Source organism: Nannobrachium achirus (genome assembly GCF_963921795.1).
Source record: "Nannobrachium achirus genome assembly, chromosome: 7".
Lineage (NCBI taxonomy): Eukaryota > Metazoa > Chordata > Actinopteri > Myctophiformes > Myctophidae > Nannobrachium > Nannobrachium achirus.
In genome coordinates, this window is record NC_137816.1 from 64546056 (window position 1) to 64572852 (window position 26797).

General features: G+C 47.8%; 1 protein-coding gene across 1 annotated transcript in view; it reads left to right on the top strand.

Annotated features, from left to right (window-relative positions):
- The window catches only part of LOC308288172 (scavenger receptor cysteine-rich domain-containing protein DMBT1-like), a 44067-nt gene continuing 17270 nt past the window's right edge, over positions 1-26797 (top strand). Inside the window, exons 1-2 of the mRNA XM_080729531.1 lie at positions 1-333; positions 687-749. The gene's annotated coding sequence lies outside the window, so the exon portion shown is untranslated. The remainder of the gene's footprint in view (positions 334-686; positions 750-26797) is intronic.

Here is a 26797-nt window from a genome sequence, read left to right on the forward strand (position 1 = left end):
GTTGCCTCTTGAAAAAGTGGTAGAAATATGATCCACCATCCGGGAGACCAGGGTTCAAATGCCGGGTCGCCGTGTCGAGCGTTGCGAAGGTCGCATGAGCCGACTCAGCGCCGTCCGAGTTACATCTACTGGGGGACAGAATAGTAAATAATGTTTGGGGGGAACTGTCACTCAAAGTGCCTCTGGCCAATCACAGCGTGTCTTTTCCGGGACTTGCCTGACTGCCGCTATCTTTCACTATCACGCGTCCTGTTGTGTAACTCATATCTCTGCTATACAGACACGACCCCCTCCTGGATACACACTACACTACACCAGATCCTACTCCACCAAGTGAGTTCATAACAGATGCAGGCTATAGTGGCTGCTAAATCACTGGTGCACAAACTGTGGCTCTAGAATTTTTTTTAATATATATTCTAGTTATTTTACAGTCCAATGACATCCCAGAAGGCCTCTTTTGCAGACTTAAAAATAGCGTAATAAAAAGAGGATCAAATGTTTTATTAGCAGTACAAAAGCCAAATGGATTCTTCACAAAAATGCTTGTTACAAGGGCTTTGTTACCATTATGTTCTTTGAACATTCAATATCTAAACATCTAGTTAGTGCTCTACTAGTATTGCCCATTATCTATTAACTTCCTCCATTCTGTGATATTTTATGTCCTGTTGTCTGCTATACAGACGCAACCACAGCGCCCCTCCTGGAGATAGACTACACTACATTAGATCCTTCTTCTCCACCAGGTGAGTTCATAACAGATGCAGGCTAATAGTGGCTGCTAAAGCACTGCTGCACAAACTGTGACTCGGGGGGGGGGGGGGGGGGGAATAGTTTTACCCTAGTAGTTATTTATATTTTATTCATATTTTCAACTTTTTCAAGAGCTTACTCTTAATTAAAGTCCAAAGATATCCCATAAGGCCTCTTTTGCAGACAAAAAAGGGAAGGAATGCATACTGTATCTACAGTATGCCTGCCAGGGTGGAACTCACTCTACTGTTCTAGCTTATATTTATGCTGCCATTCATTGCCCAGTGATTGTTGTAAGTTAAAACTGTCAATATTGTAAACCGCTATAAGGCAACTCCTGGTGATGTATGTACTCAGGTTTAGCTGTGAGTCACCTGTAACCCTAACCCTAGCCCTAGCCCTAGCCCTCAGGTCCAGTTCCATGGTATTAGTAGTTATTAACCCTAACCCTAGCCCTAGCCCTAGCCCTCAGGTCCAGTTCCATGGTATTAGTAGTTATTAACCCTAACCCTAACCCTAACCCTAGCCCTCAGGTCCAGTTCCATGGTATTAGTAGTTATTAACCCTAACCCTAGCCCTATCCCTAGCCCTCAGGTCCAGTTCCATGGTATTAGTAGTTATTAACCCTAACCCTAGCCCTAACCCTAGCCCTCAGGTCCAGTTCCATGGTATTAGTAGTTATTAACCCTAACCCTAGCCCTAGCCCTAGCCCTCAGGTCCAGTTCCATGGTATTAGTAGTTATTAACCCTAACCCTAGCCCTAGCCCTAGCCCTCAGGTCCAGTTCCATGGTATTAGTAGTTATTAACCCTAACCCTAGCCCTAGCCCTAGCCCTCAGGTCCAGTTCCATGGTATTAGTAGTAACCCTATCCCTAGCCCTAGCCCTCAGGTCCAGTTCCATGGTATTAATAGTTATTAACCCTAATCCTAGCCCTATCCCTAGCCCTCAGGTCCAGTTCCATGGTATTAGTAGTTATTAACCCTAACCCTAGCCCTATCCCTAGCCCTCAGGTCCAGTTCCATGGTATTAGTAGTTATTAACCCTAACCCTAGCCCTAGCCCTAGCCCTCAGGTCCAGTTCCATGGTATTAGTAGTTATTAACCCTAACCCTAGCCCTAGCCCTAGCCCTCAGGTCCAGTTCCATGGTATTAGTAGTTATTAACCCTAACCCTAGCCCTAGCCCTAGCCCTCAGGTCCAGTTCCATGGTATTAGTAGTTATTAACCCTAACCCTAGCCCTAGCCCTAGCCCTCAGGTCCAGTTCCATGGTATTAGTAGTTATTAACCCTATCCCTAGCCCTAGCCCTCAGGTCCAGTTCCATGGTATTAATAGTTATTAACCCTAACCCTAGCCCTATCCCTAGCCCTCAGGTCCAGTTCCATGGTATTAGTAGTTATTAACCCTAACCCTAGCCCTATCCCTAGCCCTCAGGTCCAGTTCCATGGTATTAGTAGTTATTAACCCTAACCCTAGCCCTAGCCCTATCCCTCAGGTCCAGTTCCATGGTATTAGTAGTTATTAACCCTAACCCTAGCCCTATCCCTAGCCCTCAGGTCCAGTTCCATGGTATTAGTAGTTATTAACCCTAACCCTAGCCCTAGCCCTAGCCCTCAGGTCCAGTTCCATGGTATTAGTAGTTATTAACCCTAACCCTAGCCCTAGCCCTAGCCCTCAGGTCCAGTTCCATGGTATTAGTAGTTATTAACCCTAACCCTAGCCCTAGCCCTAGCCCTCAGGTCCAGTTCCATGGTATTAGTAGTTATTAACCCTAACCCTAGCCCTATCCCTAGCCCTCAGGTCCAGTTCCATGGTATTAGTAGTTATTAACCCTAACCCTAGCCCTATCCCTAGCCCTCAGGTCCAGTTCCATGGTATTAGTAGTTATTAACCCTAACCCTAGCCCTATCCCTAGCCCTCAGGTCCAGTTCCATGGTATTAGTAGTTATTAACCCTAACCCTAGCCCTAACCCTAGCCCTCAGGTCCAGTTCCATGGTATTAGTAGTTATTAACCCTAACCCTAGCCCTAGCCCTAGCCCTCAGGTCCAGTTCCATGGTATTAGTAGTAACCCTATCCCTAGCCCTAGCCCTCAGGTCCAGTTCCATGGTATTAATAGTTATTAACCCTAACCCTAGCCCTATCCCTAGCCCCCAGGTCCAGTTCCATGGTATTAGTAGTTATTAACCCTAACCCTAGCCCTATCCCTAGCCCTCAGGTCCAGTTCCATGGTATTAGTAGTTATTAACCCTAACCCTAGCCCTAGCCCTATCCCTCAGGTCCAGTTCCATGGTATTAGTAGTTATTAACCCTAACCCTAGCCCTATCCCTAGCCCTCAGGTCCAGTTCCATGGTATTAGTAGTTATTAACCCTAACCCTAGCCCTAGCCCTAGCCCTCAGGTCCAGTTCCATGGTATTAGTAGTTATTAACCCTAACCCTAGCCCTAGCCCTAGCCCTCAGGTCCAGTTCCATGGTATTAGTAGTTATTAACCCTAACCCTAGCCCTAGCCCTAGCCCTCAGGTCCAGTTCCATGGTATTAGTAGTTATTAACCCTAACCCTAGCCCTAGCCCTAGCCCTCAGGTCCAGTTCCATGGTATTAGTAGTTATTAACCCTATCCCTAGCCCTAGCCCTCAGGTCCAGTTCCATGGTATTAATAGTTATTAACCCTAACCCTAGCCCTATCCCTAGCCCTCAGGTCCAGTTCCATGGTATTAGTAGTTATTAACCCTAACCCTAGCCCTATCCCTAGCCCTCAGGTCCAGTTCCATGGTATTAGTAGTTATTAACCCTAACCCTAGCCCTAGCCCTATCCCTCAGGTCCAGTTCCATGGTATTAGTAGTTATTAACCCTAACCCTAGCCCTATCCCTAGCCCTCAGGTCCAGTTCCATGGTATTAGTAGTTATTAACCCTAACCCTAGCCCTAGCCCTAGCCCTCAGGTCCAGTTCCATGGTATTAGTAGTTATTAACCCTAACCCTAGCCCTATCCCTAGCCCTCAGGTCCAGTTCCATGGTATTAGTAGTTATTAACCCTAACCCTAGCCCTAACCCTAGCCCTCAGGTCCAGTTCCATGGTATTAGTAGTTATTAACCCTAACCCTAGCCCTAGCCCTCAGGTCCAGTTCCATGGTATTAGTAGTTATTAACCCTAACCCTAGCCCTAGCCCTAGCCCTCAGGTCCAGTTCCATGGTATTAGTAGTTATTAACCCTAACCCTAGCCCTAGCCCTAGCCCTCAGGTCCAGTTCCATGGTATTAGTAGTAACCCTATCCCTAGCCCTAGCCCTCAGGTCCAGTTCCATGGTATTAATAGTTATTAACCCTAACCCTAGCCCTATCCCTAGCCCTCAGGTCCAGTTCCATGGTATTAGTAGTTATTAACCCTAACCCTAGCCCTATCCCTAGCCCTCAGGTCCAGTTCCATGGTATTAGTAGTTATTAACCCTAACCCTAGCCCTAGCCCTATCCCTCAGGTCCAGTTCCATGGTATTAGTAGTTATTAACCCTAACCCTAGCCCTATCCCTAGCCCTCAGGTCCAGTTCCATGGTATTAGTAGTTATTAACCCTAACCCTAGCCCTAGCCCTAGCCCTCAGGTCCAGTTCCATGGTATTAGTAGTTATTAACCCTAACCCTAGCCCTAGCCCTAGCCCTCAGGTCCAGTTCCATGGTATTAGTAGTTATTAACCCTAACCCTAGCCCTAGCCCTAGCCCTCAGGTCCAGTTCCATGGTATTAGTAGTTATTAACCCTAACCCTAGCCCTAGCCCTAGCCCTCAGGTCCAGTTCCATGGTATTAGTAGTTATTAACCCTAACCCTAGCCCTAGCCCTAGCCCTCAGGTCCAGTTCCATGGTATTAGTAGTTATTAACCCTATCCCTAGCCCTAGCCCTCAGGTCCAGTTCCATGGTATTAATAGTTATTAACCCTAACCCTAGCCCTATCCCTAGCCCTCAGGTCCAGTTCCATGGTATTAGTAGTTATTAACCCTAACCCTAGCCCTATCCCTAGCCCTCAGGTCCACCTCAGGTCCAGTTCCATGGTATTAGTAGTTATTAACCCTAACCCTAGCCCTATCCCTAGCCCTCAGGTCCAGTTCCATGGTATTAGTAGTAACCCTAGCCCTATCCCTAGCCCTCAGGTCCAGTTCCATGGTATTAGTAGTTATTAACCCTAACCCTAGCCCTAGCCCTAGCCCTCAGGTCCAGTTCCATGGTATTAGTAGTTATTAACCCTAACCCTAGCCCTAGCCCTAGCCCTCAGGTCCAGTTCCATGGTATTAGTAGTTATTAACCCTAACCCTAGCCCTAGCCCTAGCCCTCAGGTCCAGTTCCATGGTATTAGTAGTTATTAACCCTAACCCTAGCCCTATCCCTAGCCCTCAGGTCCAGTTCCATGGTATTAGTAGTTATTAACCCTAACCCTAGCCCTATCCCTAGCCCTCAGGTCCAGTTCCATGGTATTAGTAGTTATTAACCCTAACCCTAGCCCTATCCCTAGCCCTCAGGTCCAGTTCCATGGTATTAGTAGTTATTAACCCTAACCCTAGCCCTAACCCTAGCCCTCAGGTCCAGTTCCATGGTATTAGTAGTTATTAACCCTAACCCTAGCCCTAGCCCTCAGGTCCAGTTCCATGGTATTAGTAGTTATTAACCCTAACCCTAGCCCTAGCCCTAGCCCTCAGGTCCAGTTCCATGGTATTAGTAGTTATTAACCCTAACCCTAGCCCTAGCCCTAGCCCTCAGGTCCAGTTCCATGGTATTAGTAGTAACCCTATCCCTAGCCCTAGCCCTCAGGTCCAGTTCCATGGTATTAATAGTTATTAACCCTAACCCTAGCCCTATCCCTAGCCCTCAGGTCCAGTTCCATGGTATTAGTAGTTATTAACCCTAACCCTAGCCCTATCCCTAGCCCTCAGGTCCAGTTCCATGGTATTAGTAGTTATTAACCCTAACCCTAGCCCTAGCCCTATCCCTCAGGTCCAGTTCCATGGTATTAGTAGTTATTAACCCTAACCCTAGCCCTATCCCTAGCCCTCAGGTCCAGTTCCATGGTATTAGTAGTTATTAACCCTAACCCTAGCCCTAGCCCTAGCCCTCAGGTCCAGTTCCATGGTATTAGTAGTTATTAACCCTAACCCTAGCCCTAGCCCTAGCCCTCAGGTCCAGTTCCATGGTATTAGTAGTTATTAACCCTAACCCTAGCCCTAGCCCTAGCCCTCAGGTCCAGTTCCATGGTATTAGTAGTTATTAACCCTAACCCTAGCCCTAGCCCTAGCCCTCAGGTCCAGTTCCATGGTATTAGTAGTTATTAACCCTAACCCTAGCCCTAGCCCTAGCCCTCAGGTCCAGTTCCATGGTATTAGTAGTTATTAACCCTATCCCTAGCCCTAGCCCTCAGGTCCAGTTCCATGGTATTAATAGTTATTAACCCTAACCCTAGCCCTATCCCTAGCCCTCAGGTCCAGTTCCATGGTATTAGTAGTTATTAACCCTAACCCTAGCCCTATCCCTAGCCCTCAGGTCCAGTTCCATGGTATTAGTAGTTATTAACCCTAACCCTAGCCCTAGCCCTATCCCTCAGGTCCAGTTCCATGGTATTAGTAGTTATTAACCCTAACCCTAGCCCTATCCCTAGCCCTCAGGTCCAGTTCCATGGTATTAGTAGTTATTAACCCTAACCCTAGCCCTAGCCCTAGCCCTCAGGTCCAGTTCCATGGTATTAGTAGTTATTAACCCTAACCCTAGCCCTAGCCCTAGCCCTCAGGTCCAGTTCCATGGTATTAGTAGTTATTAACCCTAACCCTAGCCCTAGCCCTAGCCCTCAGGTCCAGTTCCATGGTATTAGTAGTTATTAACCCTAACCCTAGCCCTATCCCTAGCCCTCAGGTCCAGTTCCATGGTATTAGTAGTTATTAACCCTAACCCTAGCCCTATCCCTAGCCCTCAGGTCCAGTTCCATGGTATTAGTAGTTATTAACCCTAACCCTAGCCCTAGCCCTAGCCCTCAGGTCCAGTTCCATGGTATTAGTAGTTATTAACCCTAACCCTAGCCCTATCCCTAGCCCTCAGGTCCAGTTCCATGGTATTAGTAGTTATTAACCCTATCCTAGCCCTAGCCCTCAGGTCCAGTTCCATGGTATTAGTAGTTATTAACCCTAACCCTAGCCCTATCCCTAGCCCTCAGGTCCAGTTCCATGGTATTAGTAGTTATTAACCCTAACCCTAGCCCTAGCCCTAGCCCTCAGGTCCAGTTCCATGGTATTAGTAGTTATTAACCCTAACCCTAGCCCTAGCCCTATCCCTCAGGTCCAGTTCCATGGTATTAGTAGTTATTAACCCTAACCCTAGCCCTATCCCTAGCCCTCAGGTCCAATTCCATGGTATTAGTAGTTATTAACCCTAACCCTAGCCCTAGCCCTAGCCCTCAGGTCCAGTTCCATGGTATTAGTAGTTATTAACCCTAACCCTAGCCCTATCCCTAGCCCTCAGGTCCAGTTCCATGGTATTAGTAGTTATTAACCCTAACCCTAGCCCTATCCCTAGCCCTCAGGTCCAGTTCCATGGTATTAGTAGTTATTAACCCTAACCCTAGCCCTAGCCCTAGCCCTCAGGTCCAGTTCCATGGTATTAGTAGTTATTAACCCTAACCCTAGCCCTATCCCTAGCCCTCAGGTCCAGTTCCATGGTATTAGTAGTTATTAACCCTAACCCTAGCCCTATCCCTAGCCCTCAGGTCCAGTTCCATGGTATTAGTAGTTATTAACCCTAACCCTAGCCCTAGCCCTAGCCCTCAGGTCCAGTTCCATGGTATTAGTAGTTATTAACCCTAACCCTAGCCCTAGCCCTAGCCCTCAGGTCCAGTTCCATGGTATTAGTAGTTATTAACCCTAACCCTAGCCCTAGCCCTAGCCCTCAGGTCCAGTTCCATGGTATTAGTAGTTATTAACCCTAACCCTAGCCCTATCCCTAGCCCTCAGGTCCAGTTCCATGGTATTAGTAGTTATTAACCCTAACCCTAGCCCTATCCCTAGCCCTCAGGTCCAGTTCCATGGTATTAGTAGTTATTAACCCTAACCCTAGCCCTAGCCCTAGCCCTCAGGTCCAGTTCCATGGTATTAGTAGTTATTAACCCTAACCCTAGCCCTATCCCTAGCCCTCAGGTCCAGTTCCATGGTATTAGTAGTTATTAACCCTATCCCTAGCCCTAGCCCTCAGGTCCAGTTCCATGGTATTAGTAGTTATTAACCCTAACCCTAGCCCTAGCCCTAGCCCTCAGGTCCAGTTCCATGGTATTAGTAGTTATTAACCCTAACCCTAGCCCTATCCCTAGCCCTCAGGTCCAGTTCCATGGTATTAGTAGTTATTAACCCTAACCCTAGCCCTAGCCCTAGCCCTCAGGTCCAGTTCCATGGTATTAGCAGTTATTAACCCTAACCCTAGCCCTAGCCCTAGCCCTCAGGTCCAGTTCCATGGTATTAGTAGTTATTAACCCTAACCCTAGCCCTATCCCTAGCCCTCAGGTCCAGTTCCATGGTATTAGTAGTTATTAACCCTAACCCTAGCCCTAGCCCTAGCCCTCAGGTCCAGTTCCATGGTATTAGTAGTTATTAACCCTAACCCTAGCCCTATCCCTAGCCCTCAGGTCCAGTTCCATGGTATTAGTAGTTATTAACCCTAACCCTAGCCCTAGCCCTAGCCCTCAGGTCCAGTTCCATGGTATTAGTAGTTATTAACCCTAACCCTAGCCCTATCCCTAGCCCTCAGGTCCAGTTCCATGGTATTAGTAGTTATTAACCCTAACCCTAGCCCTATCCCTAGCCCTCAGGTCCAGTTCCATGGTATTAGTAGTTATTAACCCTAACCCTAGCCCTAGCCCTAGCCCTCAGGTCCAGTTCCATGGTATTAGTAGTTATTAACCCTAACCCTAGCACTAACCCTAGCCCTCAGGTCCAGTTCCATGGTATTAGTAGTTATTAACCCTAACCCTAGCCCTAGCCCTATCCCTCAGGTCCAGTTCCATGGTATTAGTAGTTATTAACCCTAACCCTAGCCCTATCCCTAGCCCTCAGGTCCAATTCCATGGTATTAGTAGTTATTAACCCTAACCCTAAACCTAGCCCTCAGGTCCAGTTCCATGGTATTAGTAGTTATTAACCCTAGCCCTAGCCCTATCCCTAGCCCTCAGGTCCAGTTCCATGGTATTAGTAGTTATTAACCCTAACCCTAGCCCTAGCCCTATCCCTCAGGTCCAGTTCCATGGTATTAGTAGTTATTAACCCTAACCCTAGCCCTATCCCTAGCCCTCAGGTCCAATTCCATGGTATTAGTAGTTATTAACCCTAACCCTAGCCCTAGCCCTAGCCCTCAGGTCCAGTTCCATGGTATTAGTAGTTATTAACCCTAACCCTAGCCCTATTCCTAGCCCTCAGGTCCAGTTCCATGGTATTAGTAGTTATTAACCCTAACCCTAGCCCTATCCCTAGCCCTCAGGTCCAGTTCCATGGTATTAGTAGTTATTAACCCTAACCCTAGCCCTAGCCCTAGCCCTCAGGTCCAGTTCCATGGTATTAGTAGTTATTAACCCTAACCCTAGCCCTATCCCTAGCCCTCAGGTCCAGTTCCATGGTATTAGTAGTTATTAACCCTAACCCTAGCCCTATCCCTAGCCCTCAGGTCCAGTTCCATGGTATTAGTAGTTATTAACCCTAACCCTAGCCCTATCCCTAGCCCTCAGGTCCAGTTCCATGGTATTAGTAGTTATTAACCCTATCCCTAGCCCTAGCCCTCAGGTCCAGTTCCATGGTATTAGTAGTTATTAACCCTAACCCTAGCCCTAGCCCTAGCCCTCAGGTCCAGTTCCATGGTATTAGTAGTTATTAACCCTAACCCTAGCCCTAGCCCTAGCCCTCAGGTCCAGTTCCATGGTATTAGTAGTTATTAACCCTAACCCTAGCCCTAGCCCTAGCCCTCAGGTCCAGTTCCATGGTATTAGTAGTTATTAACCCTAACCCTAGCCCTAGCCCTAGCCCTCAGGTCCAGTTCCATGGTATTAGTAGTTATTAACCCTAACCCTAGCCCTATCCCTAGCCCTCAGGTCCAGTTCCATGGTATTAGTAGTTATTAACCCTAACCCTAGCCCTAGCCCTAGCCCTCAGGTCCAGTTCCATGGTATTAGTAGTTATTAACCCTAACCCTAGCCCTATCCCTAGCCCTCAGGTCCAGTTCCATGGTATTAGTAGTTATTAACCCTAACCCTAGCCCTAGCCCTAGCCCTCAGGTCCAGTTCCATGGTATTAGTAGTTATTAACCCTAACCCTAGCCCTAGCCCTAGCCCTCAGGTCCAGTTCCATGGTATTAGTAGTTATTAACCCTAACCCTAGCCCTAGCCCTAGCCCTCAGGTCCAGTTCCATGGTATTAGTAGTTATTAACCCTAACCCTAGCCCTAGCCCTAGCCCTCAGGTCCAGTTCCATGGTATTAGTAGTTATTAACCCTAACCCTAGCCCTAGCCCTAGCCCTCAGGTCCAGTTCCATGGTATTAGTAGTTATTAACCCTAACCCTAGCCCTAGCCCTAGCCCTCAGGTCCAGTTCCATGGTATTAGTAGTTATTAACCCTAACCCTAGCCCTATCCCTAGCCCTCAGGTCCAGTTCCATGGTATTAGTAGTTATTAACCCTAACCCTAGCCCTAGCCCTAGCCCTCAGGTCCAGTTCCATGGTATTAGTAGTTATTAACCCTAACCCTAGCACTAACCCTAGCCCTCAGGTCCAGTTCCATGGTATTAGTAGTTATTAACCCTAACCCTAGCCCTAGCCCTATCCCTCAGGTCCAGTTCCATGGTATTAGTAGTTATTAACCCTAACCCTAGCCCTATCCCTAGCCCTCAGGTCCAATTCCATGGTATTAGTAGTTATTAACCCTAACCCTAAACCTAGCCCTCAGGTCCAGTTCCATGGTATTAGTAGTTATTAACCCTAGCCCTAGCCCTATCCCTAGCCCTCAGGTCCAGTTCCATGGTATTAGTAGTTATTAACCCTAACCCTAGCCCTAGCCCTATCCCTCAGGTCCAGTTCCATGGTATTAGTAGTTATTAACCCTAACCCTAGCCCTATCCCTAGCCCTCAGGTCCAATTCCATGGTATTAGTAGTTATTAACCCTAACCCTAGCCCTAGCCCTAGCCCTCAGGTCCAGTTCCATGGTATTAGTAGTTATTAACCCTAACCCTAGCCCTATCCCTAGCCCTCAGGTCCAGTTCCATGGTATTAGTAGTTATTAACCCTAACCCTAGCCCTATCCCTAGCCCTCAGGTCCAGTTCCATGGTATTAGTAGTTATTAACCCTAACCCTAGCCCTAGCCCTAGCCCTCAGGTCCAGTTCCATGGTATTAGTAGTTATTAACCCTAACCCTAGCCCTATCCCTAGCCCTCAGGTCCAGTTCCATGGTATTAGTAGTTATTAACCCTAACCCTAGCCCTATCCCTAGCCCTCAGGTCCAGTTCCATGGTATTAGTAGTTATTAACCCTAACCCTAGCCCTATCCCTAGCCCTCAGGTCCAGTTCCATGGTATTAGTAGTTATTAACCCTAACCCTAGCCCTAGCCCTAGCCCTCAGGTCCAGTTCCATGGTATTAGTAGTTATTAACCCTAACCCTAGCCCTAGCCCTAGCCCTCAGGTCCAGTTCCATGGTATTAGTAGTTATTAACCCTAACCCTAGCCCTAGCCCTAGCCCTCAGGTCCAGTTCCATGGTATTAGTAGTTATTAACCCTAACCCTAGCCCTATCCCTAGCCCTCAGGTCCAGTTCCATGGTATTAGTAGTTATTAACCCTAACCCTAGCCCTATCCCTAGCCCTCAGGTCCAGTTCCATGGTATTAGTAGTTATTAACCCTAACCCTAGCCCTAGCCCTAGCCCTCAGGTCCAGTTCCATGGTATTAGTAGTTATTAACCCTAACCCTAGCCCTATCCCTAGCCCTCAGGTCCAGTTCCATGGTATTAGTAGTTATTAACCCTATCCCTAGCCCTAGCCCTCAGGTCCAGTTCCATGGTATTAGTAGTTATTAACCCTAACCCTAGCCCTAGCCCTAGCCCTCAGGTCCAGTTCCATGGTATTAGTAGTTATTAACCCTAACCCTAGCCCTATCCCTAGCCCTCAGGTCCAGTTCCATGGTATTAGTAGTTATTAACCCTAACCCTAGCCCTAGCCCTAGCCCTAGCCCTCAGGTCCAGTTCCATGGTATTAGTAGTTATTAACCCTAACCCTAGCCCTAGCCCTAGCCCTCAGGTCCAGTTCCATGGTATTAGTAGTTATTAACCCTAACCCTAGCCCTATCCCTAGCCCTCAGGTCCAGTTCCATGGTATTAGTAGTTATTAACCCTAACCCTAGCCCTAGCCCTAGCCCTCAGGTCCAGTTCCATGGTATTAGTAGTTATTAACCCTAACCCTAGCCCTATCCCTAGCCCTCAGGTCCAGTTCCATGGTATTAGTAGTTATTAACCCTAACCCTAGCCCTAGCCCTAGCCCTCAGGTCCAGTTCCATGGTATTAGTAGTTATTAACCCTAACCCTAGCCCTAGCCCTAGCCCTCAGGTCCAGTTCCATGGTATTAGTAGTTATTAACCCTAACCCTAGCCCTAGCCCTAGCCCTCAGGTCCAGTTCCATGGTATTAGTAGTTATTAACCCTAACCCTAGCCCTAGCCCTAGCCCTCAGGTCCAGTTCCATGGTATTAGTAGTTATTAACCCTAACCCTAGCCCTAGCCCTAGCCCTCAGGTCCAGTTCCATGGTATTAGTAGTTATTAACCCTAACCCTAGCCCTATCCCTAGCCCTCAGGTCCAGTTCCATGGTATTAGTAGTTATTAACCCTAACCCTAGCCCTAGCCCTAGCCCTCAGGTCCAGTTCCATGGTATTAGTAGTTATTAACCCTAACCCTAGCCCTAGCCCTAGCCCTCAGGTCCAGTTCCATGGTATTAGTAGTTATTAACCCTAACCCTAGCCCTAGCCCTAGCCCTCAGGTCCAGTTCCATGGTATTAGTAGTTATAACCCTAACCCTAGCCCTAGCCCTATCCCTCAGGTCCAGTTCCATGGTATTAGTAGTTATTAACCCTAACCCTAGCCCTATCCCTAGCCCTCAGGTCCAATTCCATGGTATTAGTAGTTATTAACCCTAACCCTAACCCTAGCCCTCAGGTCCAGTTCCATGGTATTAGTAGTTATTAACCCTAGCCCTAGCCCTATCCCTAGCCCTCAGGTCCAGTTCCATGGTATTAGTAGTTATTAACCCTAACCCTAGCCCTAGCCCTATCCCTCAGGTCCAGTTCCATGGTATTAGTAGTTATTAACCCTAACCCTAGCCCTATCCCTAGCCCTCAGGTCCAATTCCATGGTATTAGTAGTTATTAACCCTAACCCTAGCCCTATCCCTAGCCCTCAGGTCCAGTTCCATGGTATTAGTAGTTATTAACCCTAACCCTAGCCCTAGCCCTAGCCCTCAGGTCCAGTTCCATGGTATTAGTAGTTATTAACCCTAACCCTAGCCCTATCCCTAGCCCTCAGGTCCAGTTCCATGGTATTAGTAGTTATTAACCCTAACCCTAGCCCTAGCCCTAGCCCTCAGGTCCAGTTCCATGGTATTAGTAGTTATTAACCCTAACCCTAGCCCTAGCCCTAGCCCTCAGGTCCAGTTCCATGGTATTAGTAGTTATTAACCCTAACCCTAGCCCTATCCCTAGCCCTCAGGTCCAGTTCCATGGTATTAGTAGTTATTAACCCTAACCCTAGCCCTATCCCTAGCCCTCAGGTCCAGTTCCATGGTATTAGTAGTTATTAACCCTAACCCTAGCCCTAGCCCTAGCCCTCAGGTCCAGTTCCATGGTATTAGTAGTTATTAACCCTAACCCTAGCCCTAGCCCTAGCCCTCAGGTCCAGTTCCATGGTATTAGTAGTTATTAACCCTAACCCTAGCCCTAGCCCTAGCCCTCAGGTCCAGTTCCATGGTATTAGTAGTTATTAACCCTAACCCTAGCCCTATCCCTAGCCCTCAGGTCCAGTTCCATGGTATTAGTAGTTATTAACCCTAACCCTAGCCCTATCCCTAGCCCTCAGGTCCAGTTCCATGGTATTAGTAGTTATTAACCCTAACCCTAGCCCTAGCCCTAGCCCTCAGGTCCAGTTCCATGGTATTAGTAGTTATTAACCCTAACCCTAGCCCTATCCCTAGCCCTCAGGTCCAGTTCCATGGTATTAGTAGTTATTAACCCTATCCCTAGCCCTAGCCCTCAGGTCCAGTTCCATGGTATTAGTAGTTATTAACCCTAACCCTAGCCCTAGCCCTAGCCCTCAGGTCCAGTTCCATGGTATTAGTAGTTATTAACCCTAACCCTAGCCCTATCCCTAGCCCTCAGGTCCAGTTCCATGGTATTAGTAGTTATTAACCCTAACCCTAGCCCTAGCCCTAGCCCTCAGGTCCAGTTCCATGGTATTAGTAGTTATTAACCCTAACCCTAGCCCTAGCCCTAGCCCTCAGGTCCAGTTCCATGGTATTAGTAGTTATTAACCCTAACCCTAGCCCTATCCCTAGCCCTCAGGTCCAGTTCCATGGTATTAGTAGTTATTAACCCTAACCCTAGCCCTAGCCCTAGCCCTCAGGTCCAGTTCCATGGTATTAGTAGTTATTAACCCTAACCCTAGCCCTAGCCCTAGCCCTCAGGTCCAGTTCCATGGTATTAGTAGTTATTAACCCTAACCCTAGCCCTAGCCCTAGCCCTCAGGTCCAGTTCCATGGTATTAGTAGTTATTAACCCTAACCCTAGCCCTATCCCTAGCCCTCAGGTCCAGTTCCATGGTATTAGTAGTTATTAACCCTAACCCTAGCCCTATCCCTAGCCCTCAGGTCCAGTTCCATGGTATTAGTAGTTATTAACCCTAACCCTAGCCCTATCCCTCAGGTCCAGTTCCATGGTATTAGTAGTTATTAACCCTAACCCTAGCCCTATCCCTAGCCCTCAGGTCCAGTTCCATGGTATTAGTAGTTATTAACCCTAACCCTAACCCTAGCCCTCAGGTCCAGTTCCATGGTATTAGTAGTTATTAACCCTAACCCTAGCCCTATCCCTAGCCCTCAGGTCCAGTTCCATGGTATTAGTAGTTATTAACCCTATCCCTAGCCCTAGCCCTCAGGTCCAGTTCCATGGTATTAGTAGTTATTAACCCTAACCCTAGCCCTAGCCCTCAGGTCCAGTTCCATGGTATTAGTAGTTATTAACCCTAACCCTAGCCCTATCCCTAGCCCTCAGGTCCAGTTCCATGGTATTAGTAGTTATTAACCCTAACCCTAGCCCTATCCCTAGCCCTCAGGTCCAGTTCCATGGTATTAGTAGTTATTAACCCTAACCCTAGCCCTAGCCCTAGCCCTCAGGTCCAGTTCCATGGTATTAGTAGTTATTAACCCTAACCCTAGCCCTATCCCTAGCCCTCAGGTCCAGTTCCATGGTATTAGTAGTTATTAACCCTAACCCTAACCCTAACCCTAGCCCTCAGGTCCAGTTCCATGGTATTAGTAGTTATTAACCCTAACCCTAGCCCTAGCCCTAGCCCTCAGGTCCAGTTCCATGGTATTAGTAGTTATTAACCCTAACCCTAGCCCTAGCCCTCAGGTCCAGTTCCATGGTATTAGTAGTTATTAACCCTAACCCTAGCCCTAGCCCTATCCCTCAGGTCCAGTTCCATGGTATTAGTAGTTATTAACCCTAACCCTAGCCCTATCCCTAGCCCTCAGGTCCAGTTCCATGGTATTAGTAGTTATTAACCCTAACCCTAGCCCTAGCCCTAGCCCTCAGGTCCAGTTCCATGGTATTAGTAGTTATTAACCCTAACCCTAGCCCTAGCCCTCAGGTCCAGTTCCATGGTATTAGTAGTTATTAACCCTAACCCTAGCCCTAGCCCTATCCCTCAGGTCCAGTTCCATGGTATTAGTAGTTATTAACCCTAACCCTAGCCCTATCCCTAGCCCTCAGGTCCAGTTCCATGGTATTAGTAGTTATTAACCCTAACCCTAGCCCTAGCCCTAGCCCTCAGGTCCAGTTCCATGGTATTAGTAGTTATTAACCCTAACCCTAGCCCTAGCCCTAGCCCTCAGGTCCAGTTCCATGGTATTAGTAGTTATTAACCCTAACCCTAGCCCTAGCCCTAGCCCTCAGGTCCAGTTCCATGGTATTAGTAGTTATTAACCCTAACCCTAGCCCTATCCCTAGCCCTCAGGTCCAGTTCCATGGTATTAGTAGTTATTAACCCTAACCCTAGCCCTATCCCTAGCCCTCAGGTCCAGTTCCATGGTATTAGTAGTTATTAACCCTAACCCTAGCCCTAGCCCTAGCCCTCAGGTCCAGTTCCATGGTATTAGTAGTTATTAACCCTAACCCTAGCCCTATCCCTAGCCCTCAGGTCCAGTTCCATGGTATTAGTAGTTATTAACCCTATCCCTAGCCCTAGCCCTCAGGTCCAGTTCCATGGTATTAGTAGTTATTAACCCTAACCCTAGCCCTAGCCCTAGCCCTCAGGTCCAGTTCCATGGTATTAGTAGTTATTAACCCTAACCCTAGCCCTATCCCTAGCCCTCAGGTCCAGTTCCATGGTATTAGTAGTTATTAACCCTAACCCTAGCCCTAGCCCTAGCCCTCAGGTCCAGTTCCATGGTATTAGTAGTTATTAACCCTAACCCTAGCCCTAGCCCTCAGGTCCAGTTCCATGGTATTAGTAGTTATTAACCCTAACCCTAGCCCTATCCCTAGCCCTCAGGTCCAGTTCCATGGTATTAGTAGTTATTAACCCTAACCCTAGCCCTATCCCTAGCCCTCAGGTCCAGTTCCATGGTATTAGTAGTTATTAACCCTAACCCTAGCCCTAGCCCTAGCCCTCAGGTCCAGTTCCATGGTATTAGTAGTTATTAACCCTAACCCTAGCCCTAGCCCTAGCCCTCAGGTCCAGTTCCATGGTATTAGTAGTTATTAACCCTAACCCTAGCCCTAGCCCTAGCCCTCAGGGCCAGTTCCATGGTATTAGTAGTTATTAACCCTAACCCTAGCCCTATCCCTAGCCCTCAGGTCCAGTTCCATGGTATTAGTAGTTATTAACCCTAACCCTAGCCCTATCCCTAGCCCTCAGGTCCAGTTCCATGGTATTAGTAGTTATTAACCCTAACCCTAGCCCTATCCCTCAGGTCCAGTTCCATGGTATTAGTAGTTATTAACCCTAACCCTAGCCCTATCCCTAGCCCTCAGGTCCAGTTCCATGGTATTAGTAGTTATTAACCCTAACCCTAACCCTAGCCCTCAGGTCCAGTTCCATGGTATTAGTAGTTATTAACCCTAACCCTAGCCCTATCCCTAGCCCTCAGGTCCAGTTCCATGGTATTAGTAGTTATTAACCCTATCCCTAGCCCTAGCCCTCAGGTCCAGTTCCATGGTATTAGTAGTTATTAACCCTAACCCTAGCCCTAGCCCTCAGGTCCAGTTCCATGGTATTAGTAGTTATTAACCCTAACCCTAGCCCTATCCCTAGCCCTCAGGTCCAGTTCCATGGTATTAGTAGTTATTAACCCTAACCCTAGCCATAGCCCTAGCCCTCAGGTCCAGTTCCATGGTATTAGTAGTTATTAACCCTAACCCTAGCCCTAGCCCTAGCCCTCAGGTCCAGTTCCATGGTATTAGTAGTTATTAACCCTAACCCTAGCCCTATCCCTAGCCCTCAGGTCCAGTTCCATGGTATTAGTAGTTATTAACCCTAACCCTAACCCTAACCCTAGCCCTCAGGTCCAGTTCCATGGTATTAGTAGTTATTAACCCTAACCCTAGCCCTAGCCCTAGCCCTCAGGTCCAGTTCCATGGTATTAGTAGTTATTAACCCTAACCCTAGCCCTAGCCCTCAGGTCCAGTTCCATGGTATTAGTAGTTATTAACCCTAACCCTAGCCCTAGCCCTATCCCTCAGGTCCAGTTCCATGGTATTAGTAGTTATTAACCCTAACCCTAGCCCTAGCCCTAGCCCTCAGGTCCAGTTCCATGGTATTAGTAGTTATTAACCCTAACCCTAGCCCTATCCCTAGCCCTCAGGTCCAGTTCCATGGTATTAGTAGTTATTAACCCTAACCCTAGCCCTAGCCCTAGCCCTCAGGTCCAGTTCCATGGTATTAGTAGTTATTAACCCTAACCCTAGCCCTAGCCCTAGCCCTCAGGTCCAGTTCCATGGTATTAGTAGTTATTAACCCTAACCCTAGCCCTAGCCCTCAGGTCCAGTTCCATGGTATTAGTAGTTATTAACCCTAACCCTAGCCCTAGCCCTATCCCTCAGGTCCAGTTCCATGGTATTAGTAGTTATTAACCCTAACCCTAGCCCTAGCCCTAGCCCTCAGGTCCAGTTCCATGGTATTGGTAGTTATTAACCCTAACCCTAGCCCTATCCCTAGCCCTCAGGTCCAGTTCCATGGTATTAGTAGTTATTAACCCTAACCCTAGCCCTAGCCCTAGCCCTCAGGTCCAGTTCCATGGTATTAGTAGTTATTAACCCTAACCCTAGCCCTAGCCCTCAGGTCCAGTTCCATGGTATTAGTAGTTATTAACCCTAACCCTAGCCCTATCCCTAGCCCTCAGGTCCAGTTCCATGGTATTAGTAGTTATTAACCCTAACCCTAGCCCTATCCCTAGCCCTCAGGTCCAGTTCCATGGTATTAGTAGTTATTAACCCTAACCCTAGCCCTAGCCCTAGCCCTCAGGTCCAGTTCCATGGTATTAGTAGTTATTAACCCTAACCCTAGCCCTAGCCCTAGCCCTCAGGTCCAGTTCCATGGTATTAGTAGTTATTAACCCTAACCCTAGCCCTAGCCCTAGCCCTCAGGGCCAGTTCCATGGTATTAGTAGTTATTAACCCTAACCCTAGCCCTATCCCTAGCCCTCAGGTCCAGTTCCATGGTATTAGTAGTTATTAACCCTAACCCTAGCCCTATCCCTAGCCCTCAGGTCCAGTTCCATGGTATTAGTAGTTATTAACCCTAACCCTAGCCCTATCCCTCAGGTCCAGTTCCATGGTATTAGTAGTTATTAACCCTAACCCTAGCCCTATCCCTAGCCCTCAGGTCCAGTTCCATGGTATTAGTAGTTATTAACCCTAACCCTAACCCTAGCCCTCAGGTCCAGTTCCATGGTATTAGTAGTTATTAACCCTAACCCTAGCCCTATCCCTAGCCCTCAGGTCCAGTTCCATGGTATTAGTAGTTATTAACCCTATCCCTAGCCCTAGCCCTCAGGTCCAGTTCCATGGTATTAGTAGTTATTAACCCTAACCCTAGCCCTAGCCCTCAGGTCCAGTTCCATGGTATTAGTAGTTATTAACCCTAACCCTAGCCCTATCCCTAGCCCTCAGGTCCAGTTCCATGGTATTAGTAGTTATTAACCCTAACCCTAGCCATAGCCCTAGCCCTCAGGTCCAGTTCCATGGTATTAGTAGTTATTAACCCTAACCCTAGCCCTAGCCCTAGCCCTCAGGTCCAGTTCCATGGTATTAGTAGTTATTAACCCTAACCCTAGCCCTATCCCTAGCCCTCAGGTCCAGTTCCATGGTATTAGTAGTTATTAACCCTAACCCTAACCCTAACCCTAGCCCTCAGGTCCAGTTCCATGGTATTAGTAGTTATTAACCCTAACCCTAGCCCTAGCCCTAGCCCTCAGGTCCAGTTCCATGGTATTAGTAGTTATTAACCCTAACCCTAGCCCTAGCCCTCAGGTCCAGTTCCATGGTATTAGTAGTTATTAACCCTAACCCTAGCCCTAGCCCTATCCCTCAGGTCCAGTTCCATGGTATTAGTAGTTATTAACCCTAACCCTAGCCCTATCCCTAGCCCTCAGGTCCAGTTCCATGGTATTAGTAGTTATTAACCCTAACCCTAGCCCTATCCCTAGCCCTCAGGTCCAGTTCCATGGTATTAGTAGTTATTAACCCTATCCCTAGCCCTAGCCCTCAGGTCCAGTTCCATGGTATTAGTAGTTATTAACCCTAACCCTAGCCCTAGCCCTCAGGTCCAGTTCCATGGTATTAGTAGTTATTAACCCTAACCCTAGCCCTATCCCTAGCCCTCAGGTCCAGTTCCATGGTATTAGTAGTTATTAACCCTAACCCTAGCCATAGCCCTAGCCCTCAGGTCCAGTTCCATGGTATTAGTAGTTATTAACCCTAACCCTAGCCCTAGCCCTAGCCCTCAGGTCCAGTTCCATGGTATTAGTAGTTATTAACCCTAACCCTAGCCCTATCCCTAGCCCTCAGGTCCAGTTCCATGGTATTAGTAGTTATTAACCCTAACCCTAACCCTAACCCTAGCCCTCAGGTCCAGTTCCATGGTATTAGTAGTTATTAACCCTAACCCTAGCCCTAGCCCTAGCCCTCAGGTCCAGTTCCATGGTATTAGTAGTTATTAACCCTAACCCTAGCCCTAGCCCTCAGGTCCAGTTCCATGGTATTAGTAGTTATTAACCCTAACCCTAGCCCTAGCCCTATCCCTCAGGTCCAGTTCCATGGTATTAGTAGTTATTAACCCTAACCCTAGCCCTATCCCTAGCCCTCAGGTCCAGTTCCATGGTATTAGTAGTTATTAACCCTAACCCTAGCCCTAGCCCTAGCCCTCAGGTCCAGTTCCATGGTATTAGTAGTTATTAACCCTAACCCTAGCCCTAGCCCTCAGGTCCAGTTCCATGGTATTAGTAGTTATTAACCCTAACCCTAGCCCTATCCCTAGCCCTCAGGTCCAGTTCCATGGTATTAGTAGTTATTAACCCTAACCCTAGCCCTAGCCCTAGCCCTCAGGTCCAGTTCCATGGTATTATTAGTTATTAACCCTAACCCTAGCCCTAGCCCTAGCCCTCAGGTCCAGTTCCATGGTATTAGTAGTTATTAACCCTAACCCTAGCCCTATCCCTAGCCCTCAGGTCCAGTTCCATGGTATTAGTAGTTATTAACCCTAACCCTAACCCTAACCCTAGCCCTCAGGTCCAGTTCCATGGTATTAGTAGTTATTAACCCTAACCCTAGCCCTAGCCCTAGCCCTCAGGTCCAGTTCCATGGTATTAGTAGTTATTAACCCTAACCCTAGCCCTAGCCCTCAGGTCCAGTTCCATGGTATTAGTAGTTATTAACCCTAACCCTAGCCCTAGCCCTATCCCTCAGGTCCAGTTCCATGGTATTAGTAGTTATTAACCCTAACCCTAGCCCTATCCCTAGCCCTCAGGTCCAGTTCCATGGTATTAGTAGTTATTAACCCTAACCCTAGCCCTAGCCCTAGCCCTCAGGTCCAGTTCCATGGTATTAGTAGTTATTAACCCTAACCCTAGCCCTAGCCCTCAGGTCCAGTTCCATGGTATTAGTAGTTATTAACCCTAACCCTAGCCCTATCCCTAGCCCTCAGGTCCAGTTCCATAGTATTATAGTTATTAACCCTAACCCTAGCCCTATCCCTCAGGTCCAGTTCCATGGTATTAGTAGTTATTAACCCTAACCCTAACCCTAGCCCTAGCCCTCAGGTCCAGTTCCATGGTATTAGTAGTTATTAACCCTAGCCCTAGCCCTCAGGTCCAGTTCCATGGTATTAGTAGTTATTAACCCTAACCCTAGCCCTATCCCTAGCCCTCAGGTCCAGTTCCATGGTATTAGTAGTTATTAACCCTAACCCTAGCCCTAGCCCTAGCCCTCAGGTCCAGTTCCATGGTATTAGTAGTTATTAACCCTAACCCTAGCCCTATCCCTAGCCCTCAGGTCCAGTTCCATGGTATTAGTAGTTATTAACCCTAACCCTAACCCTAACCCTAGCCCTCAGGTCCAGTTCCATGGTATTAGTAGTTATTAACCCTAACCCTAGCCCTAGCCCTAGCCCTCAGGTCCAGTTCCATGGTATTAGTAGTTATTAACCCTAACCCTAGCCCTAGCCCTCAGGTCCAGTTCCATGGTATTAGTAGTTATTAACCCTAACCCTAGCCCTAGCCCTATCCCTCAGGTCCAGTTCCATGGTATTAGTAGTTATTAACCCTAACCCTAGCCCTATCCCTAGCCCTCAGGTCCAGTTCCATGGTATTAGTAGTTATTAACCCTAACCCTAGCCCTAGCCCTAGCCCTCAGGTCCAGTTCCATGGTATTAGTAGTTATTAACCCTAACCCTAGCCCTAGCCCTCAGGTCCAGTTCCATGGTATTAGTAGTTATTAACCCTAACCCTAGCCCTATCCCTAGCCCTCAGGTCCAGTTCCATAGTATTATAGTTATTAACCCTAACCCTAGCCCTATCCCTCAGGTCCAGTTCCATGGTATTAGTAGTTATTAACCCTAACCCTAACCCTAGCCCTAGCCCTCAGGTCCAGTTCCATGGTATTAGTAGTTATTAACCCCCCTAGCCCTAGCCCTCAGGTCCAGTTCCATGGTATTAGTAGTTATTAACCCTAACCCTAGCCCTAGCCCTAGCCCTCAGGTCCAGTTCCATGGTATTATTAGTTATTAACCCTAACCCTAGCCCTAGCCCTAGCCCTCAGGTCCAGTTCCATGGTATTAGTAGTTATTAACCCTAACCCTAGCCCTATCCCTAGCCCTCAGGTCCAGTTCCATGGTATTAGTAGTTATTAACCCTAACCCTAACCCTAACCCTAGCCCTCAGGTCCAGTTCCATGGTATTAGTAGTTATTAACCCTAACCCTAGCCCTAGCCCTAGCCCTCAGGTCCAGTTCCATGGTATTAGTAGTTATTAACCCTAACCCTAGCCCTAGCCCTCAGGTCCAGTTCCATGGTATTAGTAGTTATTAACCCTAACCCTAGCCCTAGCCCTATCCCTCAGGTCCAGTTCCATGGTATTAGTAGTTATTAACCCTAACCCTAGCCCTATCCCTAGCCCTCAGGTCCAGTTCCATGGTATTAGTAGTTATTAACCCTAACCCTAGCCCTAGCCCTAGCCCTCAGGTCCAGTTCCATGGTATTAGTAGTTATTAACCCTAACCCTAGCCCTAGCCCTCAGGTCCAGTTCCATGGTATTAGTAGTTATTAACCCTAACCCTAGCCCTAGCCCTAGCCCTCAGGTCCAGTTCCATGGTATTAGTAGTTATTAACCCTAACCCTAGCCCTATCCCTAGCCCTCAGGTCCAGTTCCATGGTATTAGTAGTTATTAACCCTAACCCTAGCCCTAGCCCTAGCCCTCAGGTCCAGTTCCATGGTATTAGTAGTTATTAACCCTAACCCTAGCCCTAGCCCTAGCCCTCAGGTCCAGTTCCATGGTATTAGTAGTTATTAACCCTAACCCTAGCCCTAGCCCTAGCCCTCAGGTCCAGTTCCATGGTATTAGTAGTTATTAACCCTAACCCTAGCCCTATCCCTAGCCCTCAGGTCCAGTTCCATGGTATTAGTAGTTATTAACCCTAACCCTAGCCCTATCCCTAGCCCTCAGGTCCAGTTCCATGGTATTAGTAGTTATTAACCCTAACCCTAGCCCTAGCCCTAGCCCTCAGGTCCAGTTCCATGGTATTAGTAGTTATTAACCCTAACCCTAGCCCTATCCCTAGCCCTCAGGTCCAGTTCCATGGTATTAGTAGTTATTAACCCTATCCCTAGCCCTAGCCCTCAGGTCCAGTTCCATGGTATTAGTAGTTATTAACCCTAACCCTAGCCCTAGCCCTAGCCCTCAGGTCCAGTTCCATGGTATTAGTAGTTATTAACCCTAACCCTAGCCCTATCCCTAGCCCTCAGGTCCAGTTCCATGGTATTAGTAGTTATTAACCCTAACCCTAGCCCTAGCCCTAGCCCTCAGGTCCAGTTCCATGGTATTAGTAGTTATTAACCCTAACCCTAGCCCTAGCCCTCAGGTCCAGTTCCATGGTATTAGTAGTTATTAACCCTAACCCTAGCCCTATCCCTAGCCCTCAGGTCCAGTTCCATGGTATTAGTAGTTATTAACCCTAACCCTAGCCCTATCCCTAGCCCTCAGGTCCAGTTCCATGGTATTAGTAGTTATTAACCCTAACCCTAGCCCTAGCCCTAGCCCTCAGGTCCAGTTCCATGGTATTAGTAGTTATTAACCCTAACCCTAGCCCTAGCCCTAGCCCTCAGGTCCAGTTCCATGGTATTAGTAGTTATTAACCCTAACCCTAGCCCTAGCCCTAGCCCTCAGGGCCAGTTCCATGGTATTAGTAGTTATTAACCCTAACCCTAGCCCTATCCCTAGCCCTCAGGTCCAGTTCCATGGTATTAGTAGTTATTAACCCTAACCCTAGCCCTATCCCTAGCCCTCAGGTCCAGTTCCATGGTATTAGTAGTTATTAACCCTAACCCTAGCCCTATCCCTCAGGTCCAGTTCCATGGTATTAGTAGTTATTAACCCTAACCCTAGCCCTATCCCTAGCCCTCAGGTCCAGTTCCATGGTATTAGTAGTTATTAACCCTAACCCTAACCCTAGCCCTCAGGTCCAGTTCCATGGTATTAGTAGTTATTAACCCTAACCCTAGCCCTATCCCTAGCCCTCAGGTCCAGTTCCATGGTATTAGTAGTTATTAACCCTATCCCTAGCCCTAGCCCTCAGGTCCAGTTCCATGGTATTAGTAGTTATTAACCCTAACCCTAGCCCTAGCCCTCAGGTCCAGTTCCATGGTATTAGTAGTTATTAACCCTAACCCTAGCCCTATCCCTAGCCCTCAGGTCCAGTTCCATGGTATTAGTAGTTATTAACCATAACCCTAGCCATAGCCCTAGCCCTCAGGTCCAGTTCCATGGTATTAGTAGTTATTAACCCTAACCCTAGCCCTAGCCCTAGCCCTCAGGTCCAGTTCCATGGTATTAGTAGTTATTAACCCTAACCCTAGCCCTATCCCTAGCCCTCAGGTCCAGTTCCATGGTATTAGTAGTTATTAACCCTAACCCTAACCCTAACCCTAGCCCTCAGGTCCAGTTCCATGGTATTAGTAGTTATTAACCCTAACCCTAGCCCTAGCCCTAGCCCTCAGGTCCAGTTCCATGGTATTAGTAGTTATTAACCCTAACCCTAGCCCTAGCCCTCAGGTCCAGTTCCATGGTATTAGTAGTTATTAACCCTAACCCTAGCCCTAGCCCTATCCCTCAGGTCCAGTTCCATGGTATTAGTAGTTATTAACCCTAACCCTAGCCCTAGCCCTAGCCCTCAGGTCCAGTTCCATGGTATTAGTAGTTATTAACCCTAACCCTAGCCCTATCCCTAGCCCTCAGGTCCAGTTCCATGGTATTAGTAGTTATTAACCCTAACCCTAGCCCTAGCCCTAGCCCTCAGGTCCAGTTCCATGGTATTAGTAGTTATTAACCCTAACCCTAGCCCTAGCCCTCAGGTCCAGTTCCATGGTATTAGTAGTTATTAACCCTAACCCTAGCCCTATCCCTAGCCCTCAGGTCCAGTTCCATGGTATTAGTAGTTATTAACCCTAACCCTAGCCCTATCCCTAGCCCTCAGGTCCAGTTCCATGGTATTAGTAGTTATTAACCCTAACCCTAGCCCTAGCCCTAGCCCTCAGGTCCAGTTCCATGGTATTAGTAGTTATTAACCCTAACCCTAGCCCTAGCCCTAGCCCTCAGGTCCAGTTCCATGGTATTAGTAGTTATTAACCCTAACCCTAGCCCTAGCCCTAGCCCTCAGGGCCAGTTCCATGGTATTAGTAGTTATTAACCCTAACCCTAGCCCTATCCCTAGCCCTCAGGTCCAGTTCCATGGTATTAGTAGTTATTAACCCTAACCCTAGCCCTATCCCTAGCCCTCAGGTCCAGTTCCATGGTATTAGTAGTTATTAACCCTAACCCTAGCCCTATCCCTCAGGTCCAGTTCCATGGTATTAGTAGTTATTAACCCTAACCCTAGCCCTATCCCTAGCCCTCAGGTCCAGTTCCATGGTATTAGTAGTTATTAACCCTAACCCTAACCCTAGCCCTCAGGTCCAGTTCCATGGTATTAGTAGTTATTAACCCTAACCCTAGCCCTATCCCTAGCCCTCAGGTCCAGTTCCATGGTATTAGTAGTTATTAACCCTAACCCTAGCCCTAGCCCTAGCCCTCAGGTCCAGTTCCATGGTATTAGTAGTTATTAACCCTAACCCTAGCCCTAGCCCTCAGGTCCAGTTCCATGGTATTAGTAGTTATTAACCCTAACCCTAGCCCTATCCCTAGCCCTCAGGTCCAGTTCCATGGTATTAGTAGTTATTAACCCTAACCCTAGCCCTATCCCTAGCCCTCAGGTCCAGTTCCATGGTATTAGTAGTTATTAACCCTAACCCTAGCCCTAGCCCTATCCCTCAGGTCCAGTTCCATGGTATTAGTAGTTATTAACCCTAACCCTAGCCCTAGCCCTAGCCCTCAGGTCCAGTTCCATGGTATTAGTAGTTATTAACCCTAACCCTAGCCCTATCCCTAGCCCTCAGGTCCAGTTCCATGGTATTAGTAGTTATTAACCCTAACCCTAGCCCTAGCCCTAGCCCTCAGGTCCAGTTCCATGGTATTAGTAGTTATTAACCCTAACCCTAGCCCTAGCCCTCAGGTCCAGTTCCATGGTATTAGTAGTTATTAACCCTAACCCTAGCCCTATCCCTAGCCCTCAGGTCCAGTTCCATGGTATTAGTAGTTATTAACCCTAACCCTAGCCCTATCCCTAGCCCTCAGGTCCAGTTCCATGGTATTAGTAGTTATTAACCCTAACCCTAGCCCTAGCCCTAGCCCTCAGGTCCAGTTCCATGGTATTAGTAGTTATTAACCCTAACCCTAGCCCTAGCCCTAGCCCTCAGGTCCAGTTCCATGGTATTAGTAGTTATTAACCCTAACCCTAGCCCTAGCCCTAGCCCTCAGGGCCAGTTCCATGGTATTAGTAGTTATTAACCCTAACCCTAGCCCTATCCCTAGCCCTCAGGTCCAGTTCCATGGTATTAGTAGTTATTAACCCTAACCCTAGCCCTATCCCTAGCCCTCAGGTCCAGTTCCATGGTATTAGTAGTTATTAACCCTAACCCTAGCCCTATCC